This window comes from Hemicordylus capensis, chromosome 1 (assembly GCF_027244095.1).
Source record: "Hemicordylus capensis ecotype Gifberg chromosome 1, rHemCap1.1.pri, whole genome shotgun sequence".
NCBI classification, from domain to species: domain Eukaryota; kingdom Metazoa; phylum Chordata; class Lepidosauria; order Squamata; family Cordylidae; genus Hemicordylus; species Hemicordylus capensis.
Window position 1 is genome coordinate 335,280,850 of NC_069657.1, and position 11,819 is coordinate 335,292,668.

Consider the following 11,819-nt stretch of genomic DNA (forward strand, 5'->3'; position numbering starts at 1 on the left):
GTCGCTGGGGAGAGGGTTGAACACAGGCCCCCTCTCTCCTAGATATGCCCCTGTGACTCCTGGTTTGGTAAGTGAACCTTACTTACAATGAAAGATTCAATCGGAGGCTAGGGGTGGGGTGGGGTGCCACACATGCAGATGGAAGTGGAGACAGAGAGCCATAGATGGGGCAGCCTCAGCATGAGATGCCAGGTGGGAGGCCACTGCTCGTGGGGGCTCACTAGTGCAAGCGGTACCAAGGTAATGATTTGTAAAAATACCTCCTGCCCCTCCCCCACTGCCCCTCCCCCACTTGGAACACTTGGAACCAAGCTCTTTCCATCAGAATAACTGGCTCAACTGATTGTTCCAATGGAAAGTTCCAGGGATTTGTGTTGTGTTCAAAGCTTGGAATGGAACGCAAATCCCACTCAGTGCACATCCCTACACAGGTGTCTACATTTCCAGTAGCATCATGCAACTGTCTGGGACAAGATGTTGTTTTCTGGAAAATAAAAACAATTAAATATATAACTGATTTCCACCAAACAGAAAATGTAGAAACTGGGTCATTATGTCTCTTAATAACTTTACACATCCACAGTTCTTGGCAGATCTGGGTCACTATAAGTGAGAAATATATATGAGCTTTCAAACATCATTTCCCTCCCTCCCTGTAAGTGTGGACAGGAGTGAGTGTGTGTGTGTATGTGTGTGTGTATTAATCTTTTTATTTATAACTTTGCATATTCTAAACTAAGTTTGACTCAGATGTCCCTGTAGCATCTTAAGGGGCTTTTGGCCATTTGCTGATTGGTGGGTGGGGGAGGGGGACAGGGATGCACGAAGGAAGTGGAGACAGAGCATTGTTAAACAACAACAAAAACCTTACATAAAAATAAAAACAACAGCTCTATTGCTCATACGTTAAGGAAATTAACTTTACAGTGAAAATTAAGGAACTAGAGAGAACAGTACCTCATCCTGCAGAACACCAATGCCACAAAAAAAAAAGCCCCTGGAGAAATAATGTCATCAGAAACTTACGATACATACTATTCGTAAAATAATTATGATCAATATGAACCTTTCACAACATGTCTATGATAATTTTAAGAAGCCAACATTTTAAAAAGGGAAACCAGCATTAAAAAAAAAAAAAAAAAACCAATTTGGAAGCACATTTTAACTATACAGTATAGATATTTCCTCCTGTACTACAATGTAGTAGAATCTCCTACATCCTGTTAAACCAGCTGTAGCACAGGGGAGGCCAACCTGAGGCTCTCCAGCTGTTGTTGGACTACAATTCCCACAAATCATTGTGGCTGGGGAAGGTGGAAGTGTAGTTCCACACAGCTAGAGTCGGACACTACTCTGTACCTCAGGTTGGATGCCCCAGCTATAAAATGTTGCAGCTGCAAGGAGTAGGAAAATAAATAAGACTGCCCCCTGTCAGTATCCGGTTAATACTTTTAGGGATGGCAGTGGGAGGAGCTAAAGTGAAGCTTTGGAGGGCAGAATGGTTCAGTCTGCTTTGTTTCGCTTCAGTCCCTCATTGGCCTCAATAAGATAGTGCTTCTATTTAGCTAAAGTGAGCTGAAGCATGCCAAAGCCAAATAGGCCTCCAAAGCTTCACACAGTCACTGTTTCGTTTCAGCAGGGTAGCTGTACTGTGTGCTGTTAGACCATGTTCAGGATCAGGGACCATTTACTCAATGTCTTTGGATCTCACATTGGGCATTTGCCCATTCTGGCTTGTTGTATTCTATCTAGCAACCTTTCATGTTTTGTTGATTAGAGGTTTGTCCCAGTGCAGATCTGGTAGAGAGTTGGAGGAGTGGAGGCAGAAGGAAAAAGGGTGGGGAAGGAGGAGGAGAAAAATGGAGTATTTTTCTGAATAAAACTGAGTTAAATAAACATAAGATTGCTTTGTGCTTATGAGGGAAGCAGATATAAGACACAGTTCTATATAATTGGCTGCCACTGGAAATGTATTATGTGAGGTCATCTAGGGATGTGTATTTATTTGTTTGTTTATTAAAAATTTCTTGTATACTGCCTCCTCCCAAGACTCTAAGTGGTGAACAATAGCAAGAGAAATATTTGTGGGTTTTTTAAAAATTAAAGGGCAAAAGCCTGGCAAAAAAGGTAGATCTTAAGAAGGGCCTTAAAAGCCCCTAAGAAGGGAGCTAAATGAATCTGAGGGAGAAGGGTGTCCAAAGAAGAGGGGCAGCCACAGAGAAGGCCCTCCTACGGGCCCATGCACCACACAATACACCAGGGCCTGGGACACTAAGGAGGGCCAGCTGAGAAGACCGACAGGACACAACCTTACAGAAGACCTAAAACCACACAGTAGAACTACAACTGGCCGAGAGAGGCAATCCTGGAGATAAACAGGTGCTAAGCCCATAAGGGTTTTGTAGGTGAGAACCAGCACTTTAAATTGGATCCAGTGTATTTGTCCGGAGACTGAAAGGAAAACAAGTCAAATGGGGTCCGTCCAGCTCAGGATCTACTCATTCTAAAACAAATGTGACAGTGCACAGATCGGTTCATTTTCAAAACTCTCTTTCCATTCATTCATTCTTATTCTTTTTAATTTTTTAAAAATGCTACTTTTAAATAATTGCTACTTTTAAAAAAACCGTTTTTGCCAACAAAACAATTTTCATTGACTACAGGAAGAGCTGCAATGCACAGTCACCAGTCCTGGCTCTGCTTTCCAAAGCCCCTAGTGCAAAAGTGTATGAGAATTATAAGGAGGGGACTGAAAGCAGATGAGGCAGAAGCAGCAGAGCCAGATGCCTGAGCTGCATCAGTAAAATCCCCTCCGTCTACACATATCATCCACGTTAGGGGGTTTGGGCCTTGCTCCAGGCTCTTTCCTGTAACATTCCATCATTGTTCATCTGTTCTGAGTTAGCATCCATGCTGCTTAGTGTCCCTGCCACAGCCTGGGTGAGGAAAAGGGCAAAGCCAAAGAGGGAAAAAGGATCTTTTGTGACTTTCTGTTTTTGAACTTTGCTGGCAATTGAGTCACAGCCTATTGGCCTGTGACAGAGGTTTGTGGAGATGGGCATTCTTTGAGATACAGAGCACAAAGGAAGAAAATGAAAGGAGAACTGTACTTTGAGCTGATTGGGGAATGAAATGTGTGCCTACACAGAATGATAAAAATACAAGGAAAAATGTATTCATTTTAATTGGAGTCGCTACCTGCCTCCATTTCAAGGGAGAGGCTCATTTGATTGCAATGCTCCCTTTCTTCATGAAGCACTTGTTAGAGTACAAGGTCTTACTCAGATTCTATTGCCAATAACCACATATTTATTTATAATACTTTTATTCAAAGCTGATAGCTCACGAAACCTTTCCAGTCTCTTCAAATATATCACAGCAGTAGAGTCAGATTACAAAGCAGGTTAATGTCCCAGCTGTACTGCTGAATCCTAGGTGTGCCTATGAACCATTCTGTGCCATTGTTTACAGAGGCTGAAGTTCACAAATTTTCACCAAGAACATGTCAATACGGAAACTGGCCCTATGCGACCATTTCTTTAGCGCTCAAGAAGTAAAGGGAAATAATCCCCCCAAAAAAACAAACCAGTTTTGAACATCTATATGAACATCTATATAATTAATTCTCTTAGCCAACATGTGTGTCCAGGATTTGGCGGTGGAACTCTCATGACACGCTGAGAGAGTTCCACCGAGAGGCCAGGCGGAGGGAGGAGGAGAAAGTGGCGGCGGCTGGGCAGGCAGAGGAGGGGGGAGAGAAAAGCAGCAGCGGCGGGGGGGGGGAGAGAAAAGCGGCGGTGGGCGGGCGGATGGGGGGGAGAAAAGTGGTGGCGGGCAGATGGGGGGGGAGAGAAAAGCCATGGCGGTGGCAGGCGGACGGGAGGGAGAAAAAACAGTGGCAGTGGGTGTGCGGCGGCGGGTGGGCGCTTGGGGCACTTTTTGGCACCTGCCGCCCGGTGAGGCTCTGTGTGGGGGGAGGAACAGGAGGGGAGGAGGGCTAGAGAGAGCAGGGCTGGAGGGAAGGGGAAGAGAAGAGAGACTGGGGGCTGGGGCAGGAAGAAGAAGGAGGAGGAAACAGCTGCCCCCAAAGCGCCACACAGATGCTCTGTGCAGGGTTGGCTAGTAAGAATATAAAGCCCTGCTGAATCAGGCCCAAGGCCTATCTAGTCCAGCATCTTGTTTCATACAGTGGCCCACCAGATGCCTCTGAGAAGCCCCCCTGCAACTGGTATTCAGAGGCATCTTGCCTCTGAGGCTGGAGGTGGCTAGACTAGTAGCCATTGATAGATCTGTCCTCCATGAATTTGTCTGTTCCTTTTAAAGCCGTCCGAGCTAGTGGCCATAATTGCATCCTGTGGCATAGAATTCCATAGATTCATTATGTGCTGTGTGAAAGAATTACTTCTGTAGTTATGGGAAGGATTTGAAGGAGGACTAGGCCTCACTTAGAGCAACTGCTGGGAGAGTGGGCCTTTCCTAATAGAGGGAAAGCCCAGGAAAACAAAAACAAAAGGACCAATCCTGGGGACTGGGCAGGAACTAAACACAGAGATGCCAGCGGAAGAAGAGAAAACTTTTTATGGATGTTTGTTCTGTTCCAGGAATGCCAAGAAGAAGCAACTGTCTGAGATGTTGCTGGGGAAATGGGAGGCAACAGAGAATGGAGAAGGCAGGAAGATGCCTGCCTGTGAGTAATAGGGACCAGTTCAGTTAGGGGTGTGAGGGAAGTTATTCTCCTTTGCTTGAATCTGAGTTGCCTGGTTAATGAAACTTCTCTCTCTTACAATCTGCTTTATAAAGAGACCACTGTTCTTATTACATCTTTTAATCTAATAAGAAACCCTTTGGGGTGAAGTGTGCTACTTTCATTTTGGGGTCTGCCTTAGTCATACATCTTTGGGGGCCTAGGACTGCTCAGCCCTTCTAGGGAGGGTTTTGCCACTTTACCCCCCAGGAATCTCATGAGACTTTTATACGCAGCAGGCTTTACCATGAGTTTATGGGGAGGCTATTGTGCTGGGGTTTGATAGGGACAATAGCTCTTCCCCCGCTAAATATGATAGCCACCACTTTAAAAGCTGCCTCTTTACCCAGTTATCGGAGGTTATATATTCACTGAGGCAAGTCTCCCGATCAGTGAGACCCACCTTAAAAGGGTTTGCGGGGAGATCGGGCTTAAATCCCCCCACCAGCGGGGGTCTCCTCGTGTGTTACATGGACCCGCACCACGGCAACAGACGATTAAAAAAACGAGGTTAACGGAGCGCTCGCTCCATTAACCTTGGCTAAGGGGAGGGGTACTTTAGGAGGTTTGCTGCCGGAAGCCATGCAGCTCCCGTTGCAGCAAACGATCGGCAAAAAGCGGGCTAGCCTCCCTTAGCCTACTTTTTGCCGATTGTGAGAATCACCTCACTGACTTTCTAGTGGTAGGTGGGTAGGATCTCCAACTGAAGAGTGTAGGACAAGAAGCCCTCCCCTACACACACATACTCTGCTGTTGATTGTATAGGGGCTGCTACTGTTGCTGCTGTGGAAAGAGTGAACCGAATACAGCTAGATACCAGTTACAGCAGGTTATGGCTGGTTATGTGCATAAAAACATCTTGACTTTTAAAAAAAGAAAAGAATGTATTTATAATAATTTTGAAATCCTCACAATGTTTGCTGTTGCAGCTGTCTCAATAATGATGAAAAATATGTGTCTGTATCATAAAAAGGAAAGATAAATTCTGATTTTCAACTGTTTGACATATATGGCATCAAAGACTTAAAGAATATTAGCAAGGCATACTTCATGATGGTTTTGCCACACTTGGAAATAGATATACTTCTACTAAGTGCTGTGTCATACAATATAATGGCTGCCCAATTTTCTGAGAGAATAAACTGTTGACAGTACAACTCCTGAAGAACTGTTATATGTCTATGGTTGCAAATCTGTCCACAGTTTGAGTTTGATAAATCCCCTTGCCTTTATAAGATTTAAGAAGCCAAACTGCACAAGATGGTGGCCCACATCACTGACAACTCTGGGATTACTGCTCCTTCCCCACATCACCATATACAGAATTTCGATTCTGTTCAGTTGACAGATGTGACTGTCAAGCTAAATCAGTGTGTAAGCATTCATTCATGTTTTGAATGGAGGCCTGGAAACATTTTGGAGTAAACCATTTCAGCCCTCCAGTCTTAACAGTGAGTTTTTTCTGTTATTGTTGCTTTGTTCACAATACATTTTTCTCTCCATTTTGTAAATATGTCTCTATGGCAAATTTCTGTGTAGCCTCTGCATCTGGCAAAATAGGACCATAAGATCACTGGCTGACATCCTGACTAATGAAGCACCAGTGCAATTGAAGAAGCACTCATGTAGCAACAGTGTTTCTGAAGAGTTCCAGACTAATATTGAAGTGCAGTGCTAGCATGTCTATGTGCAGGAATTTTAACAACCTTCCCTTTCCCCAAAAGCCATCTGTGCCACCTGAAAATACGTTCCTGGTTGCTGCAAAACCCACAGGGACATATTTTTGGGTGGCACTGCATACTTCCTGGAAGTGGACTGGAGGTTGTCAAAATTGGCCCCTGATGTTGAGCCAACTGAAGTTTTCAGAAACAAAGACACTTCTCCTGTTGCACCAATGCTTCATTAGGATGTAAGCCACTTAATTGCAGCCTGGTGGTCCACATCCATATTGTAAGTCACTATGGTCCAGCAGGTAAAATGACACAGAGGTGTGCTTGCTTCTAACCTCATATGTGTCCTCTCTAAGTTGCTTGGACAACTCTCTCCAAGCTCCAGTCCATTAAAGTGTAAATTTGGATGACTAATATTATTATTATTGTTTACACTGTCAGACAGGTGTCACTGACTGGTTTGTTTTATCCAGACATCAAGTCCTTCCCAAGGACCTGGGATGGCTGGATTTTATTATCAATGTTATTGCTGTTATTATAGATATCGTGCAGAATATAGGCTGTTCCCAGTAAAGTTGCTTGTTGTAATTGGCTGGTAGTGATTTCTGTGGCCCCTATGGTGTTGAGGTGCTCTTCAAGGTCTTTTGGAATTGCACCTAGGGCACCTATTAACACTGGGATTATTTTGGTCTTCTTCTGCCCCAGCCTTTCAATTTCAATTTGTAGGTCTTTGTATTTTGTGATTTTTTCTATTTCTTTTTCTTCTATTCTGCTATCCCCTGGTATTGCTATGTCGATTATTTTCACTTGTTTTTCTTTCTTCTTGACTACAGTGTTATCTGGTGTGTTGTGTGGCAGATGTTTGTCTGTTTGTAGTCAGAAGTCCCATAATATTTTTGCATCTTCATTTTCTACACCATTTTCCATTTTATGGTCCCACCAATTTTTGGCTACAGGTAGCTTGTATTTTTTGCAGATGTTCCAGTGTACCATCCCTGCTACCTTGTCATGCCTTTGTTTGTAGTCAGTCTGTGTGATCTTTTTACAACAGCTGATTGGGTGGTCCACTGTTTCATCTACTTCTTTACAAAGGCGGTACTTGCTGTTTGTTGTGGATTTTTCGACTTTTGCTCTTATTGCATTTGTTCTTAGTGCCTGTTCTTGTGCAGCCAGTATTAAACCCTCTGTTTCTTTCTTCAAGTTGCCATTCTCTAGCCATTGCCAGGTCTTGGTGATGTCTGATGTTCCACTTATATTGTGCAAATATTGACCATGCAGGGGTTTATTTCTCCATTTTTCTGCTCGGTTCTTGACTTGTTCTTTCTTGTAGGCCTACTTTCTTTCACTGGTGTTGAATAGTTTCTCATTATTAACCATTTTAAGTGCATATTCTTCACTGTCCCTTATATATTCTTCAAGGCCTCTTTTCTCCTCCTCTACTGTTTGATGGACTTGCAGCATTCCTCTTCCACCTGAGCTGCGAGGGATGTATAGCCTATCTACATCACTGTGGGGGTGCAGAGCATGATTGATGGTCATTATTTTCCTGGTCTTACAATCTAGCATCTCTAGCTCTGCCTGGGTTCAGTCTATTATTCCTGCAGTGTATCTGATAACAGGTATAGCCCAGGTGCTTTTGGCTTGTATGGTGTTCCCACCATTGAGTTTGGACTTGAGGATTTTTCTAACTCTCCTGATGCATTCACTTCCAATTTTTCTTTTAACTTCAGTGTGTGCAATGTTATCAGCCTGGAGAATGCCCAAGTATTTGTAATGATCTTTCTCTTCCAGGTTCTTGATCTTGCTTCCATTGGGCAGTTCTATTCCTTCTGTTTGTCTTATTTTCCCTCTGTTCATTATTAATGCAGCACACTTGTCTAGTCCAAACTCCATTATTATATCGCTACTGAATATACGGACAGTGTTTAGCAGTTATTCGATTTCTGACTGGGACTTTCCATACAACTTCAGATCGTCCATGTACAGCAGATGGTTGATTTTACTTGATGTTTTAGATGTTTGGTATCCGAGGCCTGTTCTGTTTAATATTTGTGAAAGTGGAGTCATGGCGATTACAAACAACTGATGGGATAGTGAGTCACCTTGGTAAATATCTCTTCTAATGCTAACCTGTCCAAGTGTCTCGCCATTGATTGTTAACTGTGTACTCCACATGCTCATTGCTTTTTTAATAAATATCGGAATGTTTTTGCTGACACCAGTTGTTCCTAAACATGTAAGTATCCATGTGTGAGGCAATGAGTCAAAGGCTTTCTTGTAGTCAATCCATGCAACACTTAGATTTGTTTTTCTTCTCTTGCAATTTTCTCAAATCATTTTGTCAATCAGCAGCTGGTCTTTTGTGCCTCTGGTGTTCGGGCAATTTCCTTTCTGTTCAACTGGAAGCTGTTTGTTAGTTAATAAGTGTTGCATCACTCCATCTGCTATTATTCCAGTTAATAATTTGAACATGGTTGGCAGGCAGGTTATCGGTCTGTAATTACTTGGAACTGCACCTTTTGCTGGGTCTTTCATGATGAGATGAGTTTTCCCAGTTGTTAGCCATTGTTCAATATCACCTCCTTGCAAAATGTGATTGAACTGTTTTGATAGTTGTTTATGAAGGCTTGTTAGGTGTTTAAGCCAAAAGCCATGCAGTTCATCATCATTCGGTGCAGTCTAATTTTTAATTTTCTTTGCTCTTTCACTTATTAATTCTGGTGTTATTATTAGATCTTGCATTTGTTGGTTACATTTTTTGACCTCTTTCATCCAGCCTGCTTTTTTATTATAATCTATTGGATTGTCCCATAGTTTCCCCCAGAATTGCACTGTTTCTTCTTTATTTGGTGTTTCTTGGTTTATTGCAGTTTCTCCTTCTATGCTTTGGTGGAAATGTCTCTGATTCGACTGGAATTGGAGATTCTGCCTGTGTTGTGTAATTCTAGCTTTGTATCTGCTAATCTTCTTTGACAATGCTGTTATTTGCTGCTTTATTATTTCCTGGACTTCTCTATTTTTCCTTGAGTCTAGATGGTATTTTTGGATCAGATACTGTTTGGTGTTTTCATTCTTCAGCTTCTTGTCTTTCATATCTTTCCATTTACTTGCATCCGATCTAAGCCTGGCGATTTTATTTTCTAATCTAATCTTCCATTTAGGTGATGTACTACTTTGTTTTTTTACAGGTCCACTGATCTTATATCCGAGCTCTTGTGTTGTTATTGTTGCTGCACTGTACATTAGTTAGTTTCTTTCTTGTAAATTCTTGGTTGTTATCTCTGCAAGTGCAACATTGACATCTTTTAATGCCTGAGCAAGTTGTTTTTTGGCAACTGTTTTTAGAGCTTGAAGTTGAACCCTGGTGGTTGTTTGGTTCATGTGCTCAGTTATATATTTTTTGCTTTAGTTCTTGTTGCTTTTCTGTTAAACAGCATTCAGGTTTTTGAGGTGAAGGCAAAGGGGAGGTTGTCAGGTTTTGATTTTGAAACAGTTCAGCAGCATTCAGAGGATGCCAGAAACAGTGGCATCCTCTATTTCCAATAATAATAATAATAATAATGATGATGATGATGATGATGATGATGATGATGATGCATTTATATCCCGCTCTTCCTCCAAGGAGCCCAGAGCGGTGTACTACATATTTAAGTTTCTCCTCAATGGCTCGGGATCAACAATATATGCACAGTGTTTCACATGTGCACAAGGGCTTTTCAGTTTTTCCTTGTTGGCTTCTGCTCCCTGAAGCAACAACACACAGACTTCTTTGTATTGTAGCCAATGTATAAGTCACAAGAGTGCACTTGTGAACAAGATGTGTCCCTCAGGGTGGCTTTGTTTATGTTATGGTATGAATGAATTGTATGTCATCAAGCTTCAGTGCATGCAGAGCCTGCCTGAACATATATGAGTACTTCTTAGGGTTAAGAATTTATTGGCCCAAGTGTGCTTGGTTATCTCCTGATAGCAGTCGAGGGAGGGGGCAAACCAGATCACAGCACAACATGGAACGTGGCTCTTTTACCTTGTGTTGTCACTGCAGTGTGATCCAGACTGCCTCTCCCCATGGTTGCTATTTGCCCTGAATGAAACCCTCATTGCTGCCATTGGGTCAAATAGGAGCCATGAGGGCTCTCAGATCTGGATTGGGAAGAGCAAAGGGTTAAGGTCTCCCTTACTTCAAGCTATGGTTCCATCCACGTCATACCCCGACAACTGCTATTTAAGCGGGAGGGGGGAGCAATCATGTACATCAGGGACAAATTACATGTTTGAGCTCATAGAACTATATGATATCCTCCAGTATCATAACCAAATAAAATGTTAATATACTTTAAAATATGCTTCTTTTTTATTTGCATTTTCTGATTTTTTCAGGCATATTCCAAAATTTCTGAGTGCAAAAATCCATCTTTTTCACAAAGTGACAATGGATGATGTCCATCCCTGAAATCAGGAAATATGATGGAGTTTTCTTCTCTGATACCAACAAGACTATCTTTTGTACAGTATAACAATGTGACACCAAGTTTTCTCGTTTGTTTAATCACATCATACTGTAGATCTCAGTGGGAATGCAAGGATTATAATTACAGCACCTGTCCAGATTACAGCCTTAGTTTGTGTTATTTGGCAGTCCACATAATCATCCAGTTCCTCAAATATAAAGTTAGGAATACTGAATTATACTTTCTTGAGGCTGAAGTCATTAACTATTCTAATGTGGCATCCTGATGGAAGTCCAAATGAGAGACTTTTCACTAATTTGGTATTTTGCAAACTTCTAAGAGCTTAGGCAGTTTTTCTTTTCTGAATTAAAAATCTAGGTGTCTTTCACTCTTCTACCCAAAGAATGTTTGCTGTTGGAGTGTGTGCCATAACAGAACACACACACACACCCGATTCTGTGTGAATGACTGGGGTGTGCTTGCTCTGAGGTGTCTGCACAGGGAATCACTGAGTGGTCCAATCACACAGTCTAATCAAGATGCATAACTCCATCAGAATTGTCCACACCTAGTTAAGTCTAGTTGGAAGGCATTTATTGACCAGGACAATAAATCTTCCTGAAATGGAGCAAGTAGGCTCTTCTCTGGGATTGAATATTTTGGGCTCACAGGATACTTAGAACGTATTTCTTGGGGCACATAAGCAGTTATCCTGAAGCACAGTGCTGTCGCCCAGCACACAGTGTGGCAATTAGCAGACTAGATGGATGCATTCCCCCCCCCCCCCCCTTTTTAAAAGCAGGATTATAAAGATTTCTTGTAGTGGAGTTTTAGATCTGGGACACAGTGACAGCATCAGTGAGACACATCTACACTGATTCTTGGTTTTCCTTCATGAAGTATTTTTGCAGACACTTCCTGTAGATTTGATTGCTTTTGATTCTTATCCTG

The 11,819-nt window shown here is 42.4% G+C and overlaps 1 long non-coding RNA gene across 1 annotated transcript; it reads left to right on the forward strand.

Annotated features, from left to right (window-relative positions):
• Positions 1-4,044: 4,044 nt before the first annotated feature.
• Positions 4,045-11,133, forward strand: LOC128339705 (uncharacterized). The gene is made up of 3 exons (XR_008313179.1): positions 4,045-4,125; positions 4,605-4,690; positions 10,798-11,133. It is a non-coding gene; the product is annotated as an uncharacterized LOC128339705 (long non-coding RNA).
• Positions 11,134-11,819: the final 686 nt, after the last annotated feature.